Below are 11,168 nucleotides of genomic sequence, written 5' to 3'. Positions count from 1 at the left end.
TCCAGCCTGGCCTCATGTGAGAAATGAAAGATGAACTTGGAAAGATAAGGGGTTAAAATTTGTTGGCATTTCGTTCATCTGAAGTGGAAATGGAGTCACAGATTTGCAATACTGAAGAAAAAAGAAGTGAGAAATGCCCAGTTGCAATATGGAGGTCAGATAAATCATCTTGTAATTCAGGCCAAGTAAATCAAAGCTTTCTTGCTCTTTGGTGGCCACATCCGTCAAGTACAAAAAGTACCAAAATGAAATGGACTATTATGAGTGAGTAAAATTTCAATAAAAACTGAAAAATCAATGTTGTTAAAATCACAGTAACAAGTAACATTTCTTTAACTCTTCCATTTAGTAAAGCACCTCTACTCCATCATCTATTGAACCCAACAACCTTGAAAGCACTTTGATAGTTGTTTAATACATTTTGCAAATGACAAAATGACCTTGGATTTGTCCAAGGTTACAGAGCTAATAGGTGGAACTGCTGGATTCGATCCTGGGTCTTCTGAGTCTAGATAACTGATTCTCTCCTCTGCACCCCACAGTCATTCCAGGATCAGAATTTCTCCTGTGATCATTTTGTACCTGACACTATGCTGAGATGCATTTTTCCCCCTTTATGATTTTGCTTATCAGAAATTTATGAAAGCCTCCGCTTTTTTTTTTTCCAAAAAATCTCTCTTGCCATGCCAAGATGCTTCTGTCACATGCATCTAGTGATTACGCTCAATCCTTGAGTCAATCACATTCAGTTTCCTTAAACTGGAGGAAGAACTGCGTTGAGTTGTTGGATCAGATTCAGTGATAAGTGGAAACCTCAGGTCAACAGGCTCTGTGTGCACTTCACCACATGCCCTCTGCACTCCAAGTTTAATCTCACCTCTCACACGGCCATTCGCATGCAGGACTTTGTACTGAGGCCCTGCATTCCTAATTCTTCTTACAAGCATTGAAGCCTCCTCAAAGGAGGAAAAGGGCAGCACTGAAAGATGTAATGCATTAAGTCCGTAAAACAATCTGAGCTGATGCTGATTAATAAAAGTTTAGTTGCTTCATTATGATATTATAGGGGTGGGATGGAGGATAGAAAATGAGCTGGAAAATGGGAACCTAACTATTTCTTAGGTTCTTTACAAAGAGTGAATGAGGGGATTCTCATCTGATGGTACTGGCAAGTACTCTAGGAACTTCTCCAGAACATCCCCCTTCCAGGCTTCCTGGAAGGCGAGACCTAAGAGCCAGGTTAGCCCTGCTTGCCTGAGAAGGGCTTGCATATAGGCAGGAGTCTTTGAGGGAATTTGGTGCATAAGGACACAGAAAAGGGGGCAAGGAGGTGCAAGTAGGGGTGTGTGAAGAGAATGGGAGGGGAGACACAGACATGAGCATTAAGGAAAATGGATGTATAGTCAACACTTACGACATAAGAGGAACAGTTAACTGTGTTATAGAGAACTCTGAAAAAAATGTGTTAAAAAAAACAAAAAATGGTCATGCTCAGCAGAGAGAATCACAGGCTTGAGAGCTGTACTTCCTCAGCTGGCTGCTGCCCGTGGGTGACCAGTGGGGGCTGCGCACATTCACTGTGATGTGTGTTGGTGCCTCCCCAGCCAGCCCGCGCACACCGAGGTGCTCCCTGTAGGAAGGGGCCCATTCAGACTCTTTGGGGAACCATGGGGCTCTCTGCTTCTCTACGCCCACACTTCTGTTTCACTGCTGTTTTGTTTCCCAAACCTGAGACTAGGGAGGGCAGAGTGCAGTAGGAGCAGCAGAGTCTGTTCCGGCCCACAGCTCACCTTTAAAGGATACCCTTCAATCCGGAGTTAGATTCCTCAGCACCCCGTTTTCCCCCTCCCCAAAGCCGCAGAGTGCCTTGGTGGGGGGCTGAAAGCTGAGGGAGTCCACACTGAGTCTGGAGAGAATTAAACCTCTCAACCGAGTGGCTTCCCCGTGTTGCCCACAGAGCAGGTGTGAGAGGCTCAGTCATGAATCTGCGGCAGATTGCTTGGTGGGGGTTTTCCTTATTTCCTGAGAATAATGGGGAGCGATTGAACGTCTAAGCAGGAAGGTGTTATGGTGAGATCTGTACTTTCAGTATTGCCCTGGCCACAGTGCGCAAACACGACGAGGAGGGGGCAAAGCAAGCGGCCGGTGGTCCCGGGGGGAGAGGGGACGGGCCGAACGGAGTTGGCGCTCCGCATCATAAAACTGTGTAGTGGAACGTGGAGAATGGTACCCAGGTGCTTGGATTGAGCAGCGGGGAGATTGGCATCATGAGCATCAGGTCAGTGGGTGGGCTATTGGCTGACAAAATCATTTTTATTGTGCTGGATGTGACATGCATTGGACACTGAGGCCGGGACACCCTAGGGTTAGGTGTTTTCATTTTGGGGTCTGGGGCCTGGAAGGGGGGACTTGAGCTGAGAGAGCTCGGGAGACTGACTCAGGAGAGTCCCTGCAGCCGGGGCTTGGTGACTTCCTGGAGAGGACGGGGGTGGGGGGGTGGGAGGGCACAACCCGGGAGGCCAGCCTGGGGCATTGGGAGCCGGTCGTGGGGTCGGCTCTGTGAGGAGGGGGTAGCATCTGGTCGGTGCGGAGGAGCTTCCTTTGGGGTTTTGCAACAGGGAAGCCTTGGAGAGCTTGGCTGGGCCGTTTGCAGGGTGGAGGTTTTAGGTGGAAGCCAAACGCTTGGCTTGTTTCCCTTCCTGGTTTCCGCTCTGCTCCCCTGCTCCCCGTGCCCGCTGGCTCTGCATCCCCTTCCCCCTTCCTCTTTCCTCTTTCCCGCTCGGTCCTTCCCCACCACACGCCTCAGGCAACTTATTTCTATTATTATGACTGGAATTGTATAGTACTCAGTTTTAAAAGCAAGTTCATACTGATTTCTTTTCTGTGAAAGAAAAAAATGAAATAAAATTGCCTAAAGACCGACTTTTAAACGGTCTTTTAAAAAATACAGTTCCGTAGAAGAACACTTTCTTTCCCCATCCTTGGCACATGTGCTTTAAGACATTTGTGTTGTTACATTGCTCATGGGGTTTTATACAGACAACATTAATCATGGTTTAAACTGAGTTGCCGAAAGTACCCCCTCCCCAATGTAAGCCTCGTTTGTTGTGGCCTTCAGAGTTTCCCGGGGCCCTGTGGTGCCTGGAATGCATTTTCCCTCGTGTAATTGTGGTGGGCTCACAGCCTCCACCCTGCAGATAGAGCCTGTTAGGTGTCCCCTCTGGGACTTGGTGTCTGACCTCCTGGCTGCGGCATGCGAAGCGTCTCCTCTCTGGTTCAGCAGCCAGCCTGAGGTCCTGGCCAAGGGACCAAGGGACACCACAGAGACCATGGGCCACCAGATAGTGGCTAAGGGCACCCAAGGCCCCCTGGGGCCCCTGCCACAGTGCCACTTTTCCCCTCCCCACACCAAGACCCCTTCCTAGGTGTTGCTCATCCTCCAGGCCCCAGAGCACTGCCCAGGCACCCCACGAGTCCGCAGGTGCAGGGACCTGTCCATCCGCCAGTAGGTTGCAGCCCCCAGGAGGTGAGCATCTTCTTGAGCACCCTCTGGCCATGGGCAGCTGGCAAGCAAACCCTCTCTTTCGACTGTAGTTGCCCCTTAACTGGTGTTGCTGGATTGGGCAAGTAGAAATTCTGAGTGCCCACTTACCTTTGAATTTTGGATAAACAACAAATGATTCACCAGTGGAAGTGCTCCCTTTGTATTTTGTCTGGCAGCCTTCCTTTTCACTGCCCTCCCCCCATCTCCTTGGCTTCTTCTTTCCAAGCTCCACAGGTGGCCAGAGCCAACTGGGTAAATTTATCCTTTGCATTATTGTGTTCAGTTATACATAACATAAAATTTTAGCACTTCAGCCATTTTTAAATGTACAGTTCAGTGGCACTAAGTATATTCACATTGCTGTGCACCTGTCTCCAATGTTCATCTTCCCAGACTGAAAGTCCCCACCCGCTAAACACCAACTCCCCAGCCCCTGGCAGCCCATGTTCTACTCTGTCTCTATGCCTGTGATCTCACCAGTTGGATGACTTTGACCTTCAAAGGATTCCCATCACATCTGTAAAGTGTCCTGATGACTTGTGGGCACAACTCCCCAACATCTGCCTTCTTTGAAACCTTCTCCTTCCTATCTTAGTGCCTCTCCCAAGCCCACCCCTAGAAACAAACTTCTACTCCATGCCTTGCCCCACCGCCTGCCCAAGGACACCTTCCCCGACCATCTCTCCTAAAATAATTCCATTCCAAGTCACCACCCACTGCCTTCTTCCCTATCTTGGCTCCTGCCTGATTCTTTCATAACCGGCCCTGCAGTTTGGATATTTTGGTAAATCCCTGTTTACCTTTGTATCCCCAGCACTTAGCAGAGCACCATGTATATAGTAGGTGCTAGTAATATTTGTTGAATGACTATAAGGACCAAAGTGGGGACTGACTGTATTCAGTTTAAAACAGTAAATTCTTTATTCCTAGCTTCATACAACTCTGAACAAGTAATGAGAAGAACATGTGTTTTATAATGTTTTCTGGGTCACTATTCAGGTGTATTTAACCATAAAGTATTTTCCTGACACATTTCTTCTTCCCCTTCCTCTGTGACTACTTTCCTGCACAAAGCTTACCTTATCGGTCTAAATGAAAGTGAGCAAAGAAGAAGGAAGTGGAATATAAGTATCTGGGTCTTTATGAAAAGACAGAGAGCTGCTTTGTTTTGCATTCTCTGCAGGCTAAAGAATGCCAGGAGAAATAATAAATTATAAATAAAATATTTAACAGTGACACCAGCAGTGGATGCATTTAATTTTGGGGGAAAAGACTGAACAGTGTTTCCTCCCATGGTGTCATTCAGGCCCTTCGTGGCCTCTCCCTGGGTCTGGGGAAGCCTCCTGATCTGCACCTGCACCTCCTGGCAGAGGCAATAATACTGGGATTCAAGTCCACTGGGCTGGCAGATCCTTCCTCAAAAGTTGGGATTTCCAGCTCCTGTTAATTATTCTATTCACCTCTCCTTCAGCATCTACAGAGTAATTATCTGGGCAATGCTGTATGTTACCTGCACATTTATTGATGAAGAGCATATTCATACCTTCTGTCCATGGAAGAGTCAGACCTTCCATCTCCCCTGCCCCTGCCCCCACATCCCCCACCAGGACTCCAGCTTTAAGGCCCGCTGGGCCGCCGTGGCTCCTGCCTCTGTGTCCTCAGATCCCTGACACTTTGCCCTGCAGCCTTTCTGCTCTGGCTCACTCTGTCTCCAGCCCTGGAGACCCTGCCATTCTTCACAGGGATCCATGCAGTAGACTTTGAAACTCAGGCCTCTCTATTTCCTGACTGACTCTCCTCCAGGACTGTGTTGTCCCCAGATCCTGGCTGTGGCCAAGAGCTCTACCCCTCCCCCTCCTAACCCCCGTTCTAGTCCCAGCTCCCACCTGTCTGGCTCACCCTCCACCTCCACCCATCCCAGCCCCTTCCCAGTGCTTCCAGCCCATCAAACCCACCTTTTCCCTCACCTCCACCCACCCGTGCTTCTCTTCCCTCCTTACCCGGCTCCTGTAGACCCACTGCCCTCTGCCCTTGTCATCTGTACCCCGTTGGAGTCCAGCTCTACCTGTTTTGCCCCCACACCCCCACAGCAGCTGTGCCCGGTGCTGATGCCGTGTGCTGGCTTTTTGCCCTTCTGAGTCAGACCAGGAACCAAGGTGCCTCCTAACCCTATCACACACTCTGAGATCATTATTCCTCTCCTTCTCCTTCTTGGTCCCCAAACCTTAAGTCCTCCTGCCCTTTCCGCTCAGTGCTCTCCGCACTGTCTCTACTGGGAAAGGGGAAGCGCCAGCCCAGAGACCCCCACACCCCTCCTCACCGATGTGACAGCCACCCCGCCCTGCGCCCTCACCATTCAAGGCACTGCTCTAGGAACTCCGAGCTGGCATTCCCCTCTCCTGCCCTGCTCCCACAGCAACTGTAAGAACTCTGTCCCTGTCCTCCACATGCCTCTCCAGCTACCAACGCCCCCATTTTTCACCTCCCCTTATATCCAAAGTCCTGGAAGGGCTGTACTCCCTTTTCCCGGTTCCTCCCATCCTGCTTGAGGCCCCCCACCCCTCAACCCAGCAAGTCTTGACAAGTGATGGGTTGAGCCTCAGGACCCAGCCCAGGGCCATCCCTCAGCCCATCCTCGGGGGGGCCCTGTGCCCCTGGACCCATCCCAGGGCCGTCCCTCAGCCTGTCCTCGGGGGGGTTCCCTGAGCCCCAGGACCCAGCCCAGGGCCGTCCCTCAGCCCGTCTTCGGGGGCCCCCGGCAGCGTGTGGTGCAGTTCATCTCTCCCTCCTCCCAGACATGCTCCCTTCATTGGCTTCTGGGACACCATCCTCTGGTTTTCTCCCATCTCATCACCGTTTCCTCCTCACCTCCCAACATTTGAATGTGAGAAGGTCCCAGAGCTTAGTTCTTGGACCTCCGCTGTCTCCATACTGACCTCAGCAAAAGCGTCACTCCTTTCCTAGGGCTGCCATAACAAACTGCCGCAAACTGGCTTCAAACAACAGGAACTTATTCTCTCAGAGTCTGGAGCCCAGAGTGCTAAGTTAAGGTATCATCAGAGCTACGCTCCCTCCAAAAGCTCTAGAAGAGAATCCTGCCTTGCTCCTGCCATCCGGTGCCCCTGAGCGCCCTAGCATGTGGCAGCATCGCCCCAGTGCCTGCCTCCTGCTCCACCTGGCCGTGTGTCTGTGTGACTCACCCCCTCTGCCATTCTCTTATAAAGACACTGGTCATTGGGTTTAGGGACCACCCTAAACCCAGGATGTGATTTCCTCTTGAGCTCCTTAGCTAATTAAATCTGCAAAGACTCTATTTCCAAATAAGATAGCATTCTGAGTGTCCAGTGGTCATGAATTTGAGGAGGTAGACAGTTTGATCCCAGTACAGCTGTCTGGACCCTGACCACTCTGAAGTTCCGTCTCTGCCTTGAACTGCTGCCCTGAGCTGACTGCTTACGCAACATATGCACGTGGATGTGAATCAGGCACTTCAAATTCAGTGCTTCCCAAACTGAATGCCTGTCTTTTCCCCTTCAAAACCCACCCTCCGTCCCAAAGTCTTCTCCTGTTCCACTAACTCCATCCTAGTCATCAGGCCCCAACCTGGAAGTCATTCTTGACTCTTTTCTCTTACATTGCACATCCAATCTTTCAGCAAACCTGGTTGGCTGCACGCTCCTGACTCCTCCACGCTGCTATCGCGCTCACCCAAGTGGGACATGCGACGCGCTTTCAGGATGGGTCAGTCCTGTGCGTCAGCTCTTGCTGCCTCCAGAGCCCATTTGTAACATTGCAGCCAGAGTGTGGCTTTGAAGACATACATCAGATCAACGTCCTGCTCCTCTCAGTCCCCAGGCGCCCTTTGCGTCACCCAGAATATGAGCCAAAAGCCCCATCGTGGCCATTTGCCTGCAGTGTTAGTCTTGCTCTGGGTTATCTTTCCAAAGTACCTTCTTTTCATAAATTTTTATTCTCTTATTTGTATGGAAACCTATGTTGCAAGGTTTCATGTACTTGCCTTATCATGTACCTTGGGTACATAAAAATTTTCATAAATTTTTATTCTCTTATTTGTATGGAAACCTATGTTGCAAGGTTTCATGTACTTGCCTTATCATGTACCTTGGGTCTCTTGTTAGAAATCTAGAAAACTCTGGGTCCCCTGCCTCGGTATCTGTAATTGAGGGGTCAGGCCCAGCATGAGCCACAGGTATCTGGGAAGCGCTGCCATTGACTTTTGACTGAACTCAGTGATCATTTTTCTAGGCCATATATCTAAAAAGGAATGCTTCATTTCCTCATCATAAAGCTGTAGCTTCTAGCGAGGAACTGTGCCTGTCTTACTATATTAAGTCAGTGAAGACCAGTAAGTGTTCCCCAGACTGTTACGCAGGGATTCTACCTGAGCAAATCTCTTGACTGTGTTTTCTCCTCCGATTCTGCCAGTCCAGGCCCTGCTATGCCCTCCTGGAGCAAACCTTCACGGGCTCTGTTCACAAACACACGTCATTTTGAAAACTCATTTCAAAAGGATTGAAATATGAATCAAGATTATGATAGATCTGTTCCAGGTATAGTTGGCATTTATCAGATCTTGTTACAAACTGCCTTTAAATTTGTCATAGGGCAAGTAAGTCAGGGATTATTTTCAGAGCTAGAGCTCTGACTTTGCACAAGAATTGTCTCTGCCTAACAGAACTCAAGGACATTAAGGCGATTCATTGGACTTGGAATGTAATGCATGTAACCTACTGAGTATTTTCTTCACTTACTAGCCCTCTGATGCCTGTGTGTGTATTTGCTGATGTGTTATTTTCTGTCTGCCCCATTGGAAAGTAACCTCCATGAGGCAGGGACTGTGTTGAATTGCCTGCTGCTCCTAGAGCAGGTGGGCAGGACTGTGTAAATGGATGACAAATGAATGACAGTCCTCTCTGGCTTAGTGGGAGAACCTGCCTCAGTTACACTGACCTTCATTCTTAAGTATGCTGACTGTCCTCTGGGCATAGCATCTTAGTGGAGCTCCAATATTACATTCCTAACTGTTTTCTCTTGACCTGTAGCACATACATTTTTTGATGTGATTGTATAAGTGTGTAGTGAATAATCTTGGAAGTCTTTCCAAGTTCATGTAAGCACAAAACAAGCATTCTTACTCTGGGAAATTCTGGGAAATGTAATCCATGTGAGATCTCCATTCTTATTAGAAACCAATTCATGTTTGTTATAGAACTTTAAAAAAAAATACCACTCTGTTGCAAGCATTTTTGTGTTTTCTTATGCTAAATTTCAGGTGTATTTTATTTTTTAAAGATTTTGGTATTGATATGGATAAAAAAAAGAAAGAAAATCAATATATACTATAACTTTAAACTAAAAACCTTATTCCCCAACCCCTTGGTCCCAAAACAATTCTAATGCATCTTTCCAGGAACCAGAATAGATTGTGGTCTTTTCCACCCCCACAGAAGGAATTTTACAATATTTATAATGTGGAACTTTATAGCTTAATATATCTTGGCTGTCTTTTCATATCAAGACAGAATGATCCTCCTCATTCTTTTAAAGCTGCTTGGTATTCTCCTGTACAGAGGGCCTATCATTTATATAACCATTCCCTTACTGATGGACATTTGTGTTATTTTCTCTGATTTTTTATTTGTTTTTGTTTTTACTCTAACAAGCAGTGTGATGATGATCCTTCTCTATTTTCGTAGACTTTTACAAGCATGTTTGAAAGATAAATCCTGTATTGCAGATCTGCCGTACCAAAAGTACATACATTTAAAATTTTTATAGTTACTTCTAAAAGTCTTCCTAAAAAATGATAGTACCTTTTGCTTCATCCGCTTCCCCAAACTGGGTATTATTAACACTCTCTAACCCAGTCTGATTAGTATGTCATGAGTGTAGTTTCTGTTTATGTAATGTAGGTGAGGTCAAGCATCTTTTCCAGTATTATTCTGTTTGCAATTTATTTTTCTGGGAACTCTTTCTGTAGGCCTTTTGCCCATTTTTTTCTGTAATCTCTTCATTATCCATCCTTTTAAATTATTCCTCTGCACATTAGGTTTGTACCATATGAGCTGTATTATTGAAGTGAATGTTACAATTTTTCAATTTAAAAAAAAAGTTATTCATAAACATGTATGTACCTATTAAAATATAATATTCTGCCACTATGTCATTATTTCCTTAATATTCCTTTATTGATAAACATTTAGAGCATCTCTCCATTTTCACTAATATGTGTAAATAATACAAAAAATTTCAGTGGACAAATCTTTACTTACTTCACTTTATCTCCTTGCTATAGATATAGCACCCCTCACCCCCACTCCTCAAAGCCAGCTGACAAGATCAGGGTATGAATGTTTTTTTTGGTATCATTAATATAAAATCACATGGGCAACATTGTAGTTACTAGATTTCCCCCATTATCAAGTCCCCACCACATACCCCATTACAGTCACCATCAGTGTAGTAAGATGCTATAGAGTCACTACTTGTCTTCTCTGTGCTATACTGCATTCCCCATGCACACCCCTACATTATATGTGCTAATCATAATGCCCCTTATTTCCCTTCTCCCTCCCTTCCCACCCACCCTCCCCAGTCCCTTTCCCTTTGGTAACTGTTAGTCTATTCTTGGGTTCTGTGAGTCTGCTGCTGTTTTGTTCCTCCTGTTTTTGCTTTGTTCTTATGCTGCATAAATGAGTGAAATCATTTAGTGCTTGTCTTTCTCCACCTGGCTTATTTCACTGAGCATAATACCCTCTAGCTCCATCCATGTTGTTGCAAATGATAGGATTTGTTTTCTTCTTATGGCTGAATAATATTCCATTGTGTATATGTACCACATCTTCTTTATCCATTCATCTACTGATGGACGCTTAGGTTGCTTCCATATCTTGGCTATTGTAAATAGTGCTGCGATAAACATAGGGGTGTGTATGTCTTTTTGAAACTGGGATCCTACATTCTTAGGCTAAATTCCTAGGAGTGGAATTCCTGGGTCAAATGGTATTTCTATTTGGAGCTTTTTGAGGAGCCTCCATACTGCTTTCCACATTGGTTGAACTAGTTTACATCCCCACCAGCAGTGTAGGAGGGTTCCCCTTTCTATGCATCCTGTGCCTAGTCTTTTCTATGATGGCCATCCTAACTGGTGTGAGGTGATATCTCATTGTGGTTTTAACTAGCATTTCCCTGATAATTAGCTATGTGGAGCATATTTCATTTGCCTGTTGGCCATCTGAATTTCTTCTTTGGAGAAGTGTCTTTCATATCCTCCACCCATTTTTTAATGGGGTTATTTGCTTTTTGGATGTTGAGACATGTGATTTCTTCTTATACTTTGGATGTTAACCCCTTGTCGGATATGCCATTTACAAATATATTCTCCCATACTGTAGGATGCCTTTTTGTTCTGTTGACGGTGTCCTTTGCTGTACTGAAGCTTTTTAGCATGATGTAGTTCCATTTGTTCATTTTTTATTTTGATTCCCTTGCCCAAGGAGATGAATTCAGGAAAAAGTTGCTCATGTGTATGTTCAAGAGATTTTTGCCTGTTTTCTTCTAAAAGTTTTATGGTTTCATTACTTATATTCAGGTCTTTGATCCA

This window comes from Manis pentadactyla, chromosome 3 (genome assembly GCF_030020395.1).
Source record: "Manis pentadactyla isolate mManPen7 chromosome 3, mManPen7.hap1, whole genome shotgun sequence".
NCBI lineage: Eukaryota > Metazoa > Chordata > Mammalia > Pholidota > Manidae > Manis > Manis pentadactyla.
Note: the sequence above shows the minus strand (reverse complement) of the source record.